This window comes from Bufo gargarizans, chromosome 8 (genome assembly GCF_014858855.1).
Source record: "Bufo gargarizans isolate SCDJY-AF-19 chromosome 8, ASM1485885v1, whole genome shotgun sequence".
Classification (NCBI taxonomy): Eukaryota; Metazoa; Chordata; class Amphibia; order Anura; family Bufonidae; genus Bufo; species Bufo gargarizans.
In genome coordinates this window covers 108,401,385-108,418,355 of record NC_058087.1, presented here as the reverse complement: position 1 = coordinate 108,418,355, position 16,971 = coordinate 108,401,385, and the positions used below count along the sequence as shown (strand labels likewise).

General features: G+C 44.9%; 1 protein-coding gene across 1 annotated transcript in view; it reads left to right on the top strand.

The window, feature by feature from the left end:
• Positions 1 to 16,971, top strand: part of GLS (glutaminase) — a 1,258,313-nt gene that overhangs the window by 1,099,049 nt on the left and 142,293 nt on the right. The window lies entirely within an intron of this gene.

Below are 16,971 nucleotides of genomic sequence, written 5' to 3'. Positions count from 1 at the left end.
TATGTTGTCCTTGGTTGTATTTGATCCTAGGACCCTAGTGCTGCAATGCAGTAGTGCTAACCACTGTGCTACACAGTCGAATGTGTTATTCTTTTACATATTTCAGGTAAAATTGTCCCTTATTGTGTGCTGGTGGTGTTAAAACGCACACTGTGTTGTGGCGGAAAAAACTGCGGATTCTTGGGGGTACAAGCGTCTAAAAATGATGCCTTAATAGCCCATATGACACTCACAAATGTTACTTCTCAAAATAAACAGTGGTTCTTGAGACAAAGCCTCCAAAAATGGTGCGTTAATGGGCGCAGAATGATTGCCCATATTCATAAACGCAAAAGTGATAATTGTCGGAAAAAAGAGTGGCTCGTTCCGAATGAGCCTAGAAAAATTCTCACTTTTAATTGGGAGCAGCAGGAGTTCAGTGTAGTTGTACAAAGGGTAGGTTAATCATGGCATTTGTACCCAACAGTAGCAGCAGCAGCATGACATGAAACAGAGAAGTCAGTAAATTTGCTGTTTAGGGGAAGTAGTAATAGTGGTTGCATAGAGAATTTGCAGTGAGAAGTAGCAGCAGCCATATGGTACACAATATGGTGGCAGGCAGACAGCGGCAATGGTATGATGGCAGCAGTGGCGTGGTGGCAGCAGCCATAGGGTACAGACATAATGGAAGGCAGGCAGACACCAACAGTGAGAAGATGAAGAACCGACAGCATGGCCAGATCTATCCATTGGCCTAAGCTGGAGGACTGAATATCCTCACTGATACATGCCTCCTTCAGTTTGACAAAAGTGATTTATTTTTTTTGGACACTGGCAGAGAACAACTTGGTCTTTGCCATGCTGAAAACCCTCTCTGAGATTACATTGGGGGCTAGTAACATAGTACATAAGGCCGAAAAAAGACATTCGTCCATCCCGGGCAATTGTTTTAGCTGACATGTTCCGCAGAGGAACCGCCTCGGGATACCTAGTGGCATAGTCTAAAACCACAAGAATGTATTGATGTCCCTTTGCAGTCTTCACCAGGGGCCCCACCAAATCCATTGCAATCCGGTGAAAAGGTACCTCAATGATGGGTAATGGTACAAAGGGTCCCCGGTAATGAGGCGCAGGGGACGTCAACAGAAATTCTGGGCAAGACGCATAGAATCGTTTGATTTCTGCAAATATACCAGGCCCAAAAAAACTCTGGAGTACCCGTTGCTGAGTTTTCTCAGCTGCCAGATGTCCTCCCATGGGGTTTTTATGAGCCAGGTCAAGTACCACTTTCCTATGCGATTTGGGAACAACTAGTTGCTCTACGACTTCACCCCTTATATTATTAACACGATAGAGAAGATCATGGTTGACAGCAAAGTGAGGGTACACAGTCTCCAAGCCTGTACTGTGGGCAACCCCATAAACCACAGCAACATTTTCCCAAGCATGAGCTGGACCCCAGTTGAGCCTGACCAGTTCCCCTTCTCTGTGCTAGTGGGGGAATCCGAGAGACCTCAAGAGTCTGTGGAAGAGTTACCCATGCCAGAAATAAACTGCTCTCAAGATAACTTTGGCACATCTTAACTGATTCCCCCACTAGCACAGAGAAGGGGAACTGGTCAGGCTCAACTGGGGCCAGTCCACCGGCTGGTACTTCAAAACCGGAATCCCCAAAGTCAGGCAGGCTAGCCGGAGTTTCATCCCCCACACTTAGGGAAATTTGAGGTGGAAACTCGACCATTCACAGGTCCCAGAACAAAGGAAAGTCCCGCCCTAGTATGACACTATGCATCAGGGATTTAGATACTCCAACCTCATGGGACGTCACACCAAACTGAGTCTCAATGGGGACCACCGCTGTACCATAACTTTTTGCATCACCATGTATGCACACAACACCCATGCACTGTTTTTTCAGCTGGTCTGGAGCTACCATGTCTGAATGTACAAGTGTAACGAGGCTCCCAGAATCCAGCAAGGCCTGGACACTCCTTCCACCCACTTTGACCTGTGCCATGTGAGCCAGCGCAGATGTCAGACATGCTGGATGAGCGAAGAAGGAAAGGCGCCGAGCGGCTCCACACTCCATAGGTTCTGGGACGTCAGGACATTTAGCAGCCACATGCCCCCGGGCTTTGCACCTTCAGCACTGAACACAGGTAGGGTCCCTTTCAGCAGCCTCGTATCCATGTTGGTCTTCACCCACGTTTTCAAACCAGGATCAGCATTTAAGGTTGCAGCACCTCTCCCTGCCACTGCGGGCAGACGTCGCTTTACAGGCAAGTTTTCAGGGTCAGACCCCCTGCCAAAAAAACTCTCTGCCCTCTGCTGCTAGGTAGCATTCAACCATCTCAACTAACTCAATGGCAGACTTTGGATCAGCATGCCTGACCCATTTTCATAATTCATACGGCAGCACTGTCAGGAAGCGATCCATTTTGACCCTTTCGACAACCTGGGGTGCTGTGAGTATCTCAGGTTGCAACCACTTTTGTACCAGATAAATTACGTCATGCATCTGTGACCTGGGAGACTTATTAGGTTGGTAATTCCAGCGGTGCACTCGTTGGGCCCGCACAGCAGGAGTGACACCCAAGTGGCGGAGAATTTCTAGCTTTAGCTTCTCGTAGTCCTGGGCATCCTCAGCAGACAAATCAAAATACGCTTTCTGAGAGTCACCCATTAGAAATGGAGCAACCAACCCCACCCACTGAGTCTTAGGCCATGCCTCCCGACCTGCGGTACGTTCAAACGTATTCAGAAACGCTTCCACGTCATCGTGTGGGGTCATTTTTTGGAGAAAATGGCTTGCTTTGATCAACCCACTATTGCTAGGTCGATCCTGACATGTATTTGCCAGCTGCTGCAGAACCTCTATAAGCGTTTCTCTGTCTTTCCGAGCAGCTTCAGCTTGTGCCGCCAAAGCTTTTTCATATCTGGCATTAGTCTCTCACTGGACTGCATTTGCTTCTTGTTGGGTTGCACAGGCTTGCACGTCAACACCAGGTCTTCCATCGTATTGGATGATAAGATGAAATGCAATTCAAGTTGCTAGATGGATGGTATCTGGCAGGGATCCGTCTGCCCGCATCAGACACCAATTTGTGAACTGTTACACCTTCATGGTACATGTCATTAATCTGGTTGTAACCCGGTTCAAGAAGTCTTTCAACCAACTGCAAGATGTCTTGCAAAATGCAAGTAAACTGTGCATGCACTTCAGTCACTCTTACTGTGCAAAACACGCCTTCCTTTAGCTTCAAAGGCAGAATACTGTTCCCCAGCATCGCTTCATATGCAATGTTTCTGTAGTGTCCCACTAGGTAAATGTGGGCACTACACAAGGGTCAATTGGGCCACGTTGTTCTCCACCTCCTGTGGAACAGTGGCGTGGTATTTGATGGTCCATTTTAATGTGTATTGCTATGTTTTATCAGGCCTGTTATGGTGTAGTTCCTCCTCCTAGGCACTAGAGGGAGCTAGTGAACCCCTAATATATAAATAGTCAGGTCCTGTTCAGGGAAGGGGGTGTAGAGTCAGAAGCAGTGTGGACTTTAGCTAGGCAACAGCTGAAGGGAGCTTCTGACATGCAACTGGATAGCCCAGGCTTCTAGTTGCCACCAGGAGGCTAGGTAGAGTAGTCCAGCCTGCCTAAGGATTTGAGCCTGAGTTAGCTCAGAAGATTTACACCAGGAGAAGGGTTTGCCTCCTGAGAGAAACCAAGTTCCCACCATCAGCAGAGCAGAGCCAGTATTCCAGCCAGACAAGAGAGCTGAAGGCTAGAAGGATTTTACCTAAAGCAAGGATATATACCTGAGGAAGTTTTCTACCAAGGATAAAGCCAGCATTAGGGTATACGGGCCTTGGGATAAAGGCAGCCAGGAGTTCTGAGGAATAGTGCACAGGATTTCTGAGGAAAAGTGCAGCCTGGTCTGTAAATATTTTTACCCTCTGTGTATCTTGCAAGAACATTGTGCCTGCCATATATATAAAGCCTGCTTATAACTGCTGCTGTACATGGAACTTTACCAAAGATTGTATAAAGTTAACTGTTTCCAGTAAAAGGAACCCTCATTTGCCTATTACCGTGACCTCACTATCGCAATACCCTGCAGGGCTGCGTACTGCATTTCCACACATTGGAATTCCACCCTCTACATGTTGGACCAACTATATGAGCAGACAAAGGCTGTGTTCCCTGTGTAACATCAACATTAACCGACATTAACCTTTTTATTTCTCAGTCGCCAGGACTACGGGATGAATGATTTCATTCCACTTCTTCACATCCTGGAGCAGATGCTGATAAATCTAGTGGGACAGGAGACGTGGCGCCTACATTTCATGCCCACTTGAGTTCTGTGAGGGCTGAACTGGCAGAGGAGGAGGAAATTAGCGCCCAGGAAATGTATACAGAAATAGGTGGTTTATCTGCATAAGCGACAGGAGAGGAGCAGGAGTAGCTGGAGGGTGATGAGGAAGACCAGGCAGATAACCACGACAGACCATGGCAGTATGCAGTGGAGATGGAGGCAAGGAGTCCCTTACACAAATGGCCAGATCCATGCTTAGTTGCTTGCTTAGTGACAGCTGCATTATCACCATTTGGCAGAGGGATGACTAATGGCCCCTCACAATGTTAGACCCTTGCTACTGGGCCAAAATGTGGGCTTTTTTTTTTACACCTGTGTAGTCAGTTGGTCGCTGCCTATATCCGCTATTGCCCATCCCCACGAAGGTCTGACCGGGGAGGACCCTCTGTGCTCCACTGCCATGACTGCTGGAGGGTGGTGGGAGGAGCAAGAGCAGCACCAGCTCCGTCAGCAATAACTTGAGTCTCCAGTCTCTGATGAGCATGTTTCTTCTCCCTCCTACTTAAGAAACCAGCCAGCAGCAGGACATGGAGCAGAAGCTGAACAAACAGTTGGTGGCACAATTGGACTGCACCGTGAGATCCCAGATCCAAGACCCAAGGCAGCCAAGCTTGAACTGTGGCAGCAACCTGGCCAAGTTTGCCAAGTAGTGTGGCATCAGAGCGGGCGTTTAGTGTGGCGGGGGGCATAGAACTCACCTTTCAACACAAAATGTTGAGAGATTAACCTTTCTAAACATGAATCAGGTGTGGATATGCCAGGATTTCCAAACACAAGTGCCTGATGCATCAGACTAGATCATTCTGGTAGTAATGTTCTGACTGTAGTGTGCTGCCACACCAGAACATTGTGAAAAATGGTCCAATTCTTCTGGCCACGTGCTTCAGGCACTATTCTGATTTTGACACCCGCCTGATGCCATACACCTGTGGCCTCTGCTGCCATCTTCTCATTAGTGATGAGCGGCAGGGGCTATATTCGAATTCGCGAGATTTCACGAATGTTTTGTAGAATATTCGTCATGTATTTGTGAATTTCGAGAATTCAAGATTTTTTTATTGAATGAGATAAGTCATCAATGTAAAAATCACGTAATGCGAATTCGTAAAATGAAATGCAGGCGTGAGTCACTTTGGCTACATTTTTCAAGCTGGTATAAGTTTCTTGAGACTGGAGAAAATGGTTGGCACGGCAGAACATTAGAATAGCTTTATATTCAGATAGTCAAGTTCCAATATATTCGCAATTGCACTAATCGGCAGTGATTAGAATATTTTATCGCACTGCGTGTAACTTCACATTTTAGCAGGTCTGACAACAGATTTCTGATTGGTGTGTATTGTTGTGAACTTGACATTGCTTCCTTCTCATTGGCCCACAAGCAAGAAGCAGAGAGGAATCATGTGTTCAGATAGAAAAGAATGCTGAATATTTGAATATTCTTGCTCCACACTACTTCTCATACTACCACCATGTTGTGCTGTTACTGCCATTGCTGTTTCTCTCAACTCTGTAACTGGACCACTATGTTGACTTCTCATGCGGTTGCCACACTGTGACTGCGCCACTGTGTTGACTCCTTATGCTGTTGCCACTGTCCCTACTCTGTGACTGGGCCATTGTTTTGACTCCTCATGCTGTTGCCACACTCACCACTCCGTGTCTGGGCCACTTTGTTGACTCATCATGTTGTTGCTACCCTAACCAGCCTGTTCTGGGGACACTAGTTTCCGTGTTTGGCCCTGTTGACATCACAGTTTATTTTACCATTCTCCTGATCCATCAGAAGAACTGAAAAATGAAAAACACAACAGATCCTGTCTTTGGAGCATCTATAAGGTCTCTGTCACACGATCAGTATTTTGTATCCTAATTTAATTATGATTTTGAAGACAAAAACAGGAGTGGGTCCAAAACACAGAAGACATGCACAAATTTCTCACTTTCCGCTAACTTAGGACAAAAATTTAAATCTTTCATGGACTCAATATGCCCCTCAGCAAATACCTTGGGGTGTCTTCTTTCCAAAATGGGGTCAGTTGTGGGGTGTTTGTACTGCCCTGGCATTTGAGGGTCTCCGCAATCATTACATGTATGGCCAGCATTAGGAGTTTCTGCTATTCTCCTTATATTGATCATACAGGTAATGAGATTTTTTTTTTCCGTTCAGCCTCTGGGCTGAAAGAAAAAAATGAACGGCACAGATTTCTTCATTCGCATCGATCAATGTGGATGAAAAAATCTCTGCCCAAAAAAAAAAATGGAGGGGAAAGGCGTCTGCCAGGACATAGGAGCTCCGCCCTACATCCATACCCACTTAGCTCGTATGCCCTGGCAAACCAGATTTCTCCATTCACATCAATCGATGTGGATGAATAAATCATTGCCGGGATTTTTTTATATTTTTATATATATATATATATATACAAAGTGTTTGCCAAAGCATAGGAACGCCGCCTCCTCCTCAGCTCGTATGCCTCGGCAAACGTATCTGTTACTGCAGAGGAGAAAATCTCGTCTTGCAGCGCCGCATACACCGACTTGCGTGTAATCTGACAGCAGCGCAATGCTTCTGTCAGAATGCACATCAGTGCTGCAGCTAATCGATCGGTTGGTCCACCTGGAAGGTAAAAAAAAGAAAAAACCAGGCCGCAACGCAATAATTTTATTAACTTTGCAACAGAACATATAAACTTTAACTTTTTTAACTGAACATTAACCTTTTTGCTTACTGGTGTTTTTTTTTTTTTTTTTACCTTTATAGAACAAACCTCTCCTTCCCCATGGGTCAATGTGCAAAGCGCAAATCGCCCAAAGATGTGGCGAAGTGCATTATGCACTTTGTCCCATGTGAAAGGAGACGTTTGCAGCAGCAGTGAGTGAATGGGCCCTAATAGCCCCGTGTGCCTGTCCTGGTAAGATGATCCCTATGCTAATAGTGTACCTGTGAGTGGTACTTCCGGAAACACTCTCCAAAGCATAGGGCAGGGTGGTCAGGACAGTCAGGACAGAAATAGCGGGTGTCACGCCTTATTCCACTCCTGCTACAGACACAACATCTTTTTCGGGGTGACGGTTGGGTTGAGGTACCAGGAACGACATTGGGGAAATGTCGCTCGTGTAGACGGCTAACTACACTGGTGGATTTGAGGAAGGATCCAGTTCTCCCAGCCTTACTGTAGAGAACAAAACTATTGTACAGAGCCAATTGAATTAAATATACAGACACCTTCTTATACCAGCGTCTGGTTCTGCGGGAAACTAAATACGGAGACAACATCTGGTTATTGAAGTCCACCCCTCCCATGAGCAAATTATAGTCGTGGACTGAGAGGGGCTTTTCAATGACACGGGTTGCTCGCTCAATTTGTATTGTCGAGTCTGCGTGAATGGAGGAGAGCATGTAAACGTCACGCTTGTCTCTCCATTTCACCGCGGGCAGTTCTTCGTTACACAGTGCGGCCTTCTGCCCCCTTGCAAGACGGGTGGTAACGAGCCGTTGGGGGAAGCCCGCGCGACTAGTTCGTGCGGTACCACAGGCGCCAATCCGTTCTAGAAACAAATGCCTAAAGAGGGCCACACTTGTATAAAAATTGTCCACATAAAGATGGTACCCCTTGCCGAATAAGGGTGACACCAAGTCCCAAACTGTCTTCCCACTGCTCCCCAGGTAGTCAGGGCAACCGACCGGCTCCAGGGTCTGATCTTTTCCCTCATAGATCCGAAATTTGTGGGTATAGCCTGTGGCCCTTTCACAGAGCTTATACAATTTGACCCCATACCGGGCGCGCTTGCTTGGGATGTATTTTTTGTCAGGCCCATGTTGAGGAGGAGGCCCAGAAAAGTTTTAATTTCGGAAACTTGGACTGGTTTCCACCGGAAAGGCTGGGCATAAAAGCTTCCCGGGTTAGCGGTGATAAATTGTGTGGCATACCTGTTTGTTTCGGCCACAACTATGTCTAAGAGCTCCGCAGTCAAGAACAGCTCAAAAAATCCCAGGGCCGAACCGATCTGAGCTGTCTCAACCCGAACTCCAGACTGGGCAGTGAAAGGGAAAACTACAGGTGCGGCTGAAGTTCGGGACTGCCAATCAGGGTTTGCCAGCACCTCTGGGATTCTAGGGGCTCTACGGGCACGTCTTTGCGGTGGCTGCGACAGGGTCACTACTGCACGTGCCACCGTACCAGCTTCAACTGCCCTTCTGGTGCTCGCTACTTCACCAGGTTGTACGGCAGTGCTGGTACTAGGTCCAGGGAGGGCTGGGCTGCTGGTGTATGCCTCACCACGTAATCCGACAGCACCAGCCCCACTCTGCTGCTCTTGAAGCGGATCCTGCGCAACCTGCGGTCTAGCGACACGGGGCCGGGTACGCCTGGTGGTATCAGGGACCTCAGCCTCCTCGTCCGAACTTTGGGTCAGAGAGCCACTGCTTTCTACAGGTTCGTATTCTGACCCGCTGGATTCATCAGATGAGGGTTCCCACTCCTCATCCGACCTGTAGGCCTCTTCAGAGGAATACCCCCTGTTTGACATTTTGGGCAACTAAATTTAGGGGTATTCCCTGAGACTACCCAAGAAAAAAAAAGCAAGCCTGTCTTACAAAGGGGAGGCTAGCGAAGTACCGGAGGCCGCTGCGGTTGATAAAAAATATCAAAACTGATTTTTTTATCGCCGCAGTGCGTGTAAAGTGATTGTGCAGTGATCAAAAAAAAATTTTTTTTTTGTCACTGCGGTGGGGCGGGCGGGCGGGCGTGGGTGAATGCACGTGTGGGCGACTGATCGGGCAAACACTGCGTTTTGGGTGGAGGGCGAACTAAAGTGACAATAGTACTATTATAGATCTGACCGTGATCAGTTTTGATCACTTCCAGATACTATAAAAGTACAAATGCTGATTAGCGATACGCTAATCAGCGAATAACGGACTGCGGTGCGGTGGGCTGGGCGCTAACTGATCGCTAACTACCTAACCAAGGGGCCTAAACTATACCTAAAACCTAACAGTCAATACCAGTGGGAAAAAAAAGTGACAGTTTACACTGATCACTTTTTTCCTTTCACTAGTGATTGACAAAGGGGTGATCAAAGGGTTAATTGGGGTTCAGGGGGGTGATCTGGGGCTAAAGTGTAGTGTTTGGTGTACTCACTGTGAAGCCTGCTCCTCTGCTGGATCCAACCGACGAAAAGAACCAGCAGAGGAGCAGGCAGCCATATAACAGATCATATTTACAAATATGATCTGTTATCTGGCGCTGTGATTGGTTTTTTTGAAAATCATCAGCTTGCCAGCCGCGATCATTGGCTGGCAAGCTGATGACGAAATGGTCCTCTTTGAAATGCTGGCCCGAACTGCGCATGCGCGGGCCGCATAGCGCGTCATCTCGCGTCGTTGTGCGCAGCGCTGCCGCCTCCGGACCGCACATCTGCGTTAGGCGGTCCGGAGGCAGTTAACATAAGTAAGACATGGGGAGGGGGAGTGGAGTATGCAATATAAAAGAGGAGGTAGAAAAAGGAGTATAGTACCTCACTGATTTCTGTATGTATTCCTGCAACCACAGGTATTCAGTTAGGGGGCAAAAGACCCCTAGAAAATGCTAAAGTGCAAGTGCTAAATGGCAAAACACCATATCAATAAGTGGTTACAGATTACACCGCAACATGTGGATGTGTAATGGTTCCAAAATATGGGACCATATAACAGTCAGCAAAGAAGTTAAAGTGCAAGTGCATAGAAAGTCACCATATCAATGGTCAAATACCACAGTTATAGCTGTGGTGACAGCTTAACCTCCATATACATACAAAACTGGCTCTTGCACAGCAAACATCCACCTGTGGATAACCCAAGTGGGTATAGCTGAGCGCCTAGAACCAATAAACACATCCCTCAAAGTCCACAACAATATAGCATATCTACATACCCATGATATGGAGATATACACCTCAGGAGAGCCACGTAACCCCGATGCGCGTTTCGGCGGATGCCTTCCTTTGGTGGTCTTTTATATTTCATACTCCACTCCCCTCCCCATGTCTTACTTATGTTAATATGCCTCCTCAGATGTAGCCATTTCTTATCTGTTGTCTCATGTCTCGTCTGTGTCATTTATTCAATAAAGGATTTAATTTTGGTGATATACCCGTTTAATCTCAATTTATTCTTGTTTGTCATTGTTGTTTTTTTTTTACCTACCCAGTTTTTCAGTCCTTCAGTAGTTATGCCCAGATATGTGTCCTCTCCCAATAGTTATGCCCAGATATGTGCCCCCTCACAGTAGCTATGCCCAGATGTGCTCCGTCACAGTAGTTATGCCAAGATATGTGCCCCCTCACAGTAGATATGCCAAGATGTGCCCCCCTCACGTTCCATATACTAAGATATTTGCCACCTCACAGTAGAAATGTCAAGATATGTGCCCCCTACAGATAATATGAAAAGATGCGTGCCCCTTTCACAGTAGATATGCCGAGATATGTGCCCCATCACAGTAAATATGCCAAAATATGAGCCCCCTCACATTTGATATGCCAAGATGTGTACTCCCTTCACAGTAGATATGCCAAGATATGTGCCCCTACCACAGTAGATATGCCAAGATGTGCCCCTTCACAGTAGATATGCCAAGATATGTGCCCCCTTATGGTGGATATGCCAAGATGTATGCCCCCTCACAATACATATGCCCAGATTAGTGCCCCCTTCACAGTAGTTATGCCCAGATTAGTGCCCCCTTCACAGTAGTTATGCCCAGATTAGTGCCCCCTTTATGGTGCTTATGCCCAGATGTGCCCCCTTCACAAGAAGTGGGAAAACAAAAAAAAATTAAAAAAATATATATATATATATATATATATATATATATACACATATATATATATATATATATATATATATATATATAAATACTCCTCACCTTAGTCACCTGGCTCCTCCCATGATCTGTGCTCCCCATCAACAGCAGCAGGATACTGTGACCGGGGCTGGTTTTAGACAAAATTATGGCCCTGGGCAAAATCAAGAGCGGGGCCCCAAATCTTGTAATGTACTAACAAGTCACATTCTGTTGATTCTGGCCCTCCTTCACAGATTTACACCCTCATGGCCCCAGAATTTGCCACATGCCCCCCTCCCCTCCCAGCAATGAGTTCACCTCGCTCACAAAAAGCTACAGCCCATAAAGCATGTAGCCCAGGACTGAACTGCACACCACTGGACCTTCACCCAGCAGCTCACAAGCATACGCAACCCATCTCTCCCAAAGTACCTGGATGAGCTACAGTGTCCGTGCAGAAAGAAAGCTCTGTCCTATAAACATTTGGTTATGTGACCATTAACCCCTTTCTGCCATAAACGTACGGCGCATGTTGGGTCTTTAAGGATGGTGCCCGCTCTGGAGCGGATGCCACAGCAATCGGGTGCCTGTTGTTTTATACAGCAGGTACCCAAGGCCAATGTCCACGATTTGCAGTAATGCTGATCTGGACATTTACCATTCAGATGCCGTGGTCAAATGTCACCATGGTATCTGAGAGTGTTAAAAACCGGAAGCGCAGGCTTCCTGTTCAGGCATGCTTTCCCCCGGTGGAGATCGGGGAAAGCACTCTGTTCTAAAAATGAGCTGCAACGTGTACTAGGCTTCCAGGCTCATTATTAGTATATCCCAGTTCAAGCCACTAGGTGGCAGCACTGAACTGTGATACAGTGATTTCTATACAGCATAATGGAGCAATTTCTATTATTCTGTATAAGTTGCAAACTGATTAACAAAAAGTAAAAAAAAAAGTTTTGAAAATATAAAAAAACACTTACAAATTCAAATCATCCCCCTTTCCCCAAGATAAAAATAGATAAAAAAAATAACATTATATGCATGCAAAAACACCCGTACTGTTAAAATATGAAAGAAGTTAGCCAATATGATGAATGGTGTAACAGAAAAAAAATAAAACGGGCAGATTCACAGTTTTTTCATCACTTTATCTCCAAAGAAAATTGAATAAAAAGTGATCAAGTCATACACACCCAAAAATGGTATTGTCAGAAATGACAGATCGTTCCGCAAAAAATGAGCCCCCACACATCTCCGTAGACATAACTATAAAAGAGTTTTTTTTTCCAAAGTGAGTCCTGACATTTATAGCACTGACACAGGCTGGGCTAGCTGCAGTGAGCGGGCCTATAGAGGTCCTGGGGGGGGGGGGGGGCTACTGTTAGGATTGCCACCTTTCCCACCCAAAAATACTGGTTACACAAGTTAAAAAGGTTGGTGTGGCTTAAGACAGGTGTTATTTGATCATATTTTACTTTTTTTTATGTTTCTGTTGGGATTCGAACTCTCAGCCATCTACATTAAAGTTAAGAACCATAACGATCCACATTAAACCGCTGAACAAATTTTATGGCTAAAAACCTCACTAGTAGTTTCCCATATATTGTGCATTCATATATAATATATATGCATTTTTTAGTAATTACATTTATTTTGCGCCATACTTATTTTTTTTGTAATTGTAAAAAAAAAAGATACTTCTGCTTTATATGAATACCTAATACATGACAAACTACTGAGTTTTTTCAGTAATAGTTTAACATTGAGCTCTATAGCTCAGTGGTTAAGGTTCTTGCCTTTAAAGGGAACCTGTCACCGGGCTTTTGTGTATAGAGCTGAGGATATGGGTTGCTAGATGGCCGCTAGCACATCCGCAATACCCAGCCCCATAGCTCTGTGTGCTTTTATTGTGTAAAAAAAAGATTTGATACATATGCAAATTACCTGAGATGAGTCCTGTCCCTGACTCATCTCCAGGACAGGACTCCTCTCAGGTTAATTTGCATATGTATCAAATCGGGTTTTCTTACACAATAAAAGCACAGAGAGCTATGGGGACTGGGTATTGCGGATGTGCTAGCGGCCATTTAGCAACCCATGTCTCTATACCCAGCTCTATAAACAAAATACCGGTGAGAGGTTCCCTTTAATATAGATGATTGTGAGTTTGAATCCTGGCAGAAACATTTCAAAAACTGAGGCTAAATAAGACTTAAATAAGGTTCCCTGCTTCACAATTACAATCAGCTGTGCTGTGGGCCCAAATATGCCGGGTGCTGATGCTGGCCCTGCTGTCGATCAGCATGATTATGATTTCAAATTTTATATTCACGGTATTTAGAAAAAAAATCTTTGTCTTACCATACCCATAACTTTGTATTTTTCCATTGACAGTGTTGTTTGATGGCTTTTTTTTTTTTTTTTTTTGTGGGGCAAGCTGTAGTATTTTATTGGTCCATTTTTGGGGTACATAAAAAATGTTTTTTTTAAGAAACGAAATGACCCCAAAACAACTGCAATTCTTGCATTGGGATGTTTTTGCTACAGCATTCACCATGCATAATATTGTGATATTTTTATAGTTTGGACATTTTTATATGTGACAAGACCAGATGTTAGTTTTTAATTATTTTTGTATGATAAATGAAAAATGTTTTTATTTTATTTGTATGTTTATATATTTTTAAAAACTTTATTATACTTTTTTTTAGTCTCCCTAGGTGACTTGGACATGCAATTGTTTGATTGCTTGTACAATACACTGCAATATTTCTGTATTGCAGTGTATGGTAATTTTACTTGCATACTATTACATCTTGCAGAGGCAAGGGTGTAATAGGATTTCTAACATATTAGCAGTCCTAACATGGCAGGCCTGGGAGCCTTCACAAGAGCCCCATATGTCATGACAGCTGCTTATCATGGGGGATAAAGGTGCTATAGGCCTGACAGAGGACATCTTTGGCTTATGAGGGGCTGAATGTCCAGGATGATAGTTATCTGCCATCCCTTTGCTGCAGGCAGATGTCAGCCATTTGACATTGCCAGCAATCACTGTGCATGTTCCATACAGTCCCTGCACACCAATGATGTACTGTTACAGTGGAGGAAATAATTATTTGACCCCTCACTGATTTTGTAAGTTTGTCCAATGACAAAGAAATGAAAAGTCTCAGAACAGTATCATTTCAATGGTAGGTTTATTGTAACAGTGGCAGATAGCACATCAAAAGGAAAATCGAAAAAATAACTTTAAATAAAAGATAGCAACTGATTTGCATTTCATTGAGTGAAATAAGTATTTGAACCCTCTAACAAAAAAAGACTTAATACTTGGTGGAAAAACCCTTGTTTGCAAGCACAGAGGTCAAACGTTTCTTGTAATTGATGACCAAGTTTGCGCACATTTTAGGAGGAATGTTGGTCCACTCCTCTTTGCAGATCATCTCTAAATCCCTAAGGTTTCGAGGCTGTCTCTGTGCAACTCTGAGCTTGAGCTCCCTCCATAGGTTTTCGATTGGATTAAGGTCCGGAGACTGACTAGGCCACTCCATGACCTTAATGTGCTTCTTCTTGAGCCACTCCTTTGTTGCCTTTGCTGTATGTTTTGGGTCATTGTCGTGCTGGAACACCCATCCACGACCCATTTTCAGTTTCCTGGCAGAGGGAAGGAGGTTGTCGCTCAGGATTTCACGATACATGGCTCCGTCCATTTTCCCGTTTATGCGAATAAGTTGTCCTGTGCCCTTAGCAGAAAAACACCCCCAAAGCAAAATGTTTCCACCCCCATGCTTGACGGTGGGGACGGTGTTTTGGGGGTCATAGGCAGCATTTTTCTTCCTCCAAACACAGCGAGTTGAGTTAATGCCAAAGAGCTCTATTTTGGTCTCATCAGACCACAGCACCTTCTCCCAGTCACTCTCTGAATCATTCAGGTGTTCATTGGCAAACTTCAGACGGGCCTGCACATGTGCCTTCCTGAGCAGGGGGACCTTGCGAGCCCTGCAGGATTTTAATCCATTGCGGTGTAATGTGTTTCCAATGGTTTTCTTGGTGACTGTGGTCCCTGCTAATTTGAGGTCATTAACTAACTCCTCCCGTGTAGTTCTAGGATGCTTTTTCACCTTTCTCAGAACCATTGACACCCCACGAGGTGAGATCTTGCGTGGAGCCCCAGAGCGAGGTCGATTGATGGTCATTTTGTGCTCCTTCCATTTTCGAACAATCGCACCAACAGTTGTCACCTTCTCTCCCAGCTTCTTGCTAATGGTTTTGTAGCCCATTCCAGCCTTGTGCAGGTCTACAATTTTGTCTCTGACATCCTTGGACAGCTCTTTGGTCTTTCCCATGTTGGAGAGTTTGGAGTCTGCTTGATTGATTGATTCTGTGGACAGGTGTCTTTTATACAGGTGACTAGTTAAGACAGGTGTCCTTAATGAGGGTGACTAATTGAGTAGAAGTGTCTAACCACTCTGTGGGAGCCAGAACTCTTAATGGTTGGTAGGGGTTCAAATACTTATTTCACTCAATGAAATGCAAATCAGTTGCTATCTTTTATTTAAAGTTATTTTTTCGATTTTCCTTTTGATGTGCTATCTGCCACTGTTACAATAAACCTACCATTGAAATGATACTGTTCTGAGACTTTTCATTTCTTTGTCATTGGACAAACTTACAAAATCAGTGAGGGGTCAAATAATTATTTCCTCCACTGTATGTTATGCTGCACTTAATGGTTAAGACTATTCTTTACATACATGGTTACTCCACCACCCTTGTTTCTACTTTTTTCCTGTACATCATAAATCCAAGTATGGCTATTTCCCAGTCTTCACAATTCTTGAACGATAAAGCATAATTAATACAGCCAGCACACTTTAATCTGATTATAGAGGGTAAAAAGAAAATGGCCAGCACACATTGATATCCCTACAATAAAAATGTATCGTCACCTAAACAATCTGGAGCCAGGCAGTCCAAGCATTTAGGGTTTGTCTACATGGCAATCTTGCAGGGTTAGATTTTTTGCAATTCCTGGGTCGGTGTTGTTGCAAATGTACGAGCCGCACTGTGACCCCATTCATGTCTATAGCTGCCCGTCTACACTGTGATACTTGGGCACGACACCAAATACTTATTCCAGAGGCGTTTTTCTTCCTACCCTACAACATAGGTGGAAAATAGAAGTCAGTATTGCCGTCTCTCATCAGCCTGGGTTCTGTACTTCCACAGATTGCACAGCTATAAGCAAATCCATCATTGCTGTGCTCAGGGGAGGACTGGGAACCTAAAAGTGGCCCCATGTTGTAGGAGGGTCCAAACTTACAGAAGGCAGGGCAACACTAGTAGATGGGGCCAGCAATACCATAGTGCAGAACAAAATATCACATTGGAGCACAGACTACTGCCTCAGCAGAACCAGACCACGCTAAAAGCATCAGATCTTTATGTACCTGGCTAGTGACCAAGAGGAGAGTTTGGGTGGCCCTCTGGGCATTGGCCGACCAGGAAATTTCCCTGTAGGGTCTATGGCCAGTCCTCCCATGGATGTGCCTCATCTACAAACTTCCTTTAAAAGATAGATATTGTCTCATAAGGCCTCTTCTTATACGTTACTATTAATGTACATATTGATAGAATGCCATTAAATCATCTTCTATAGTGAATCTACAAAGTCCAGCATGACCTGATAAATGATCACAGCATGGAAAGAGTTGTAATCCCACAAACTGCTACACACAACCATCCACACAAATGCAGGATTGGGGCAGGCTAGACAACAAAGCCCT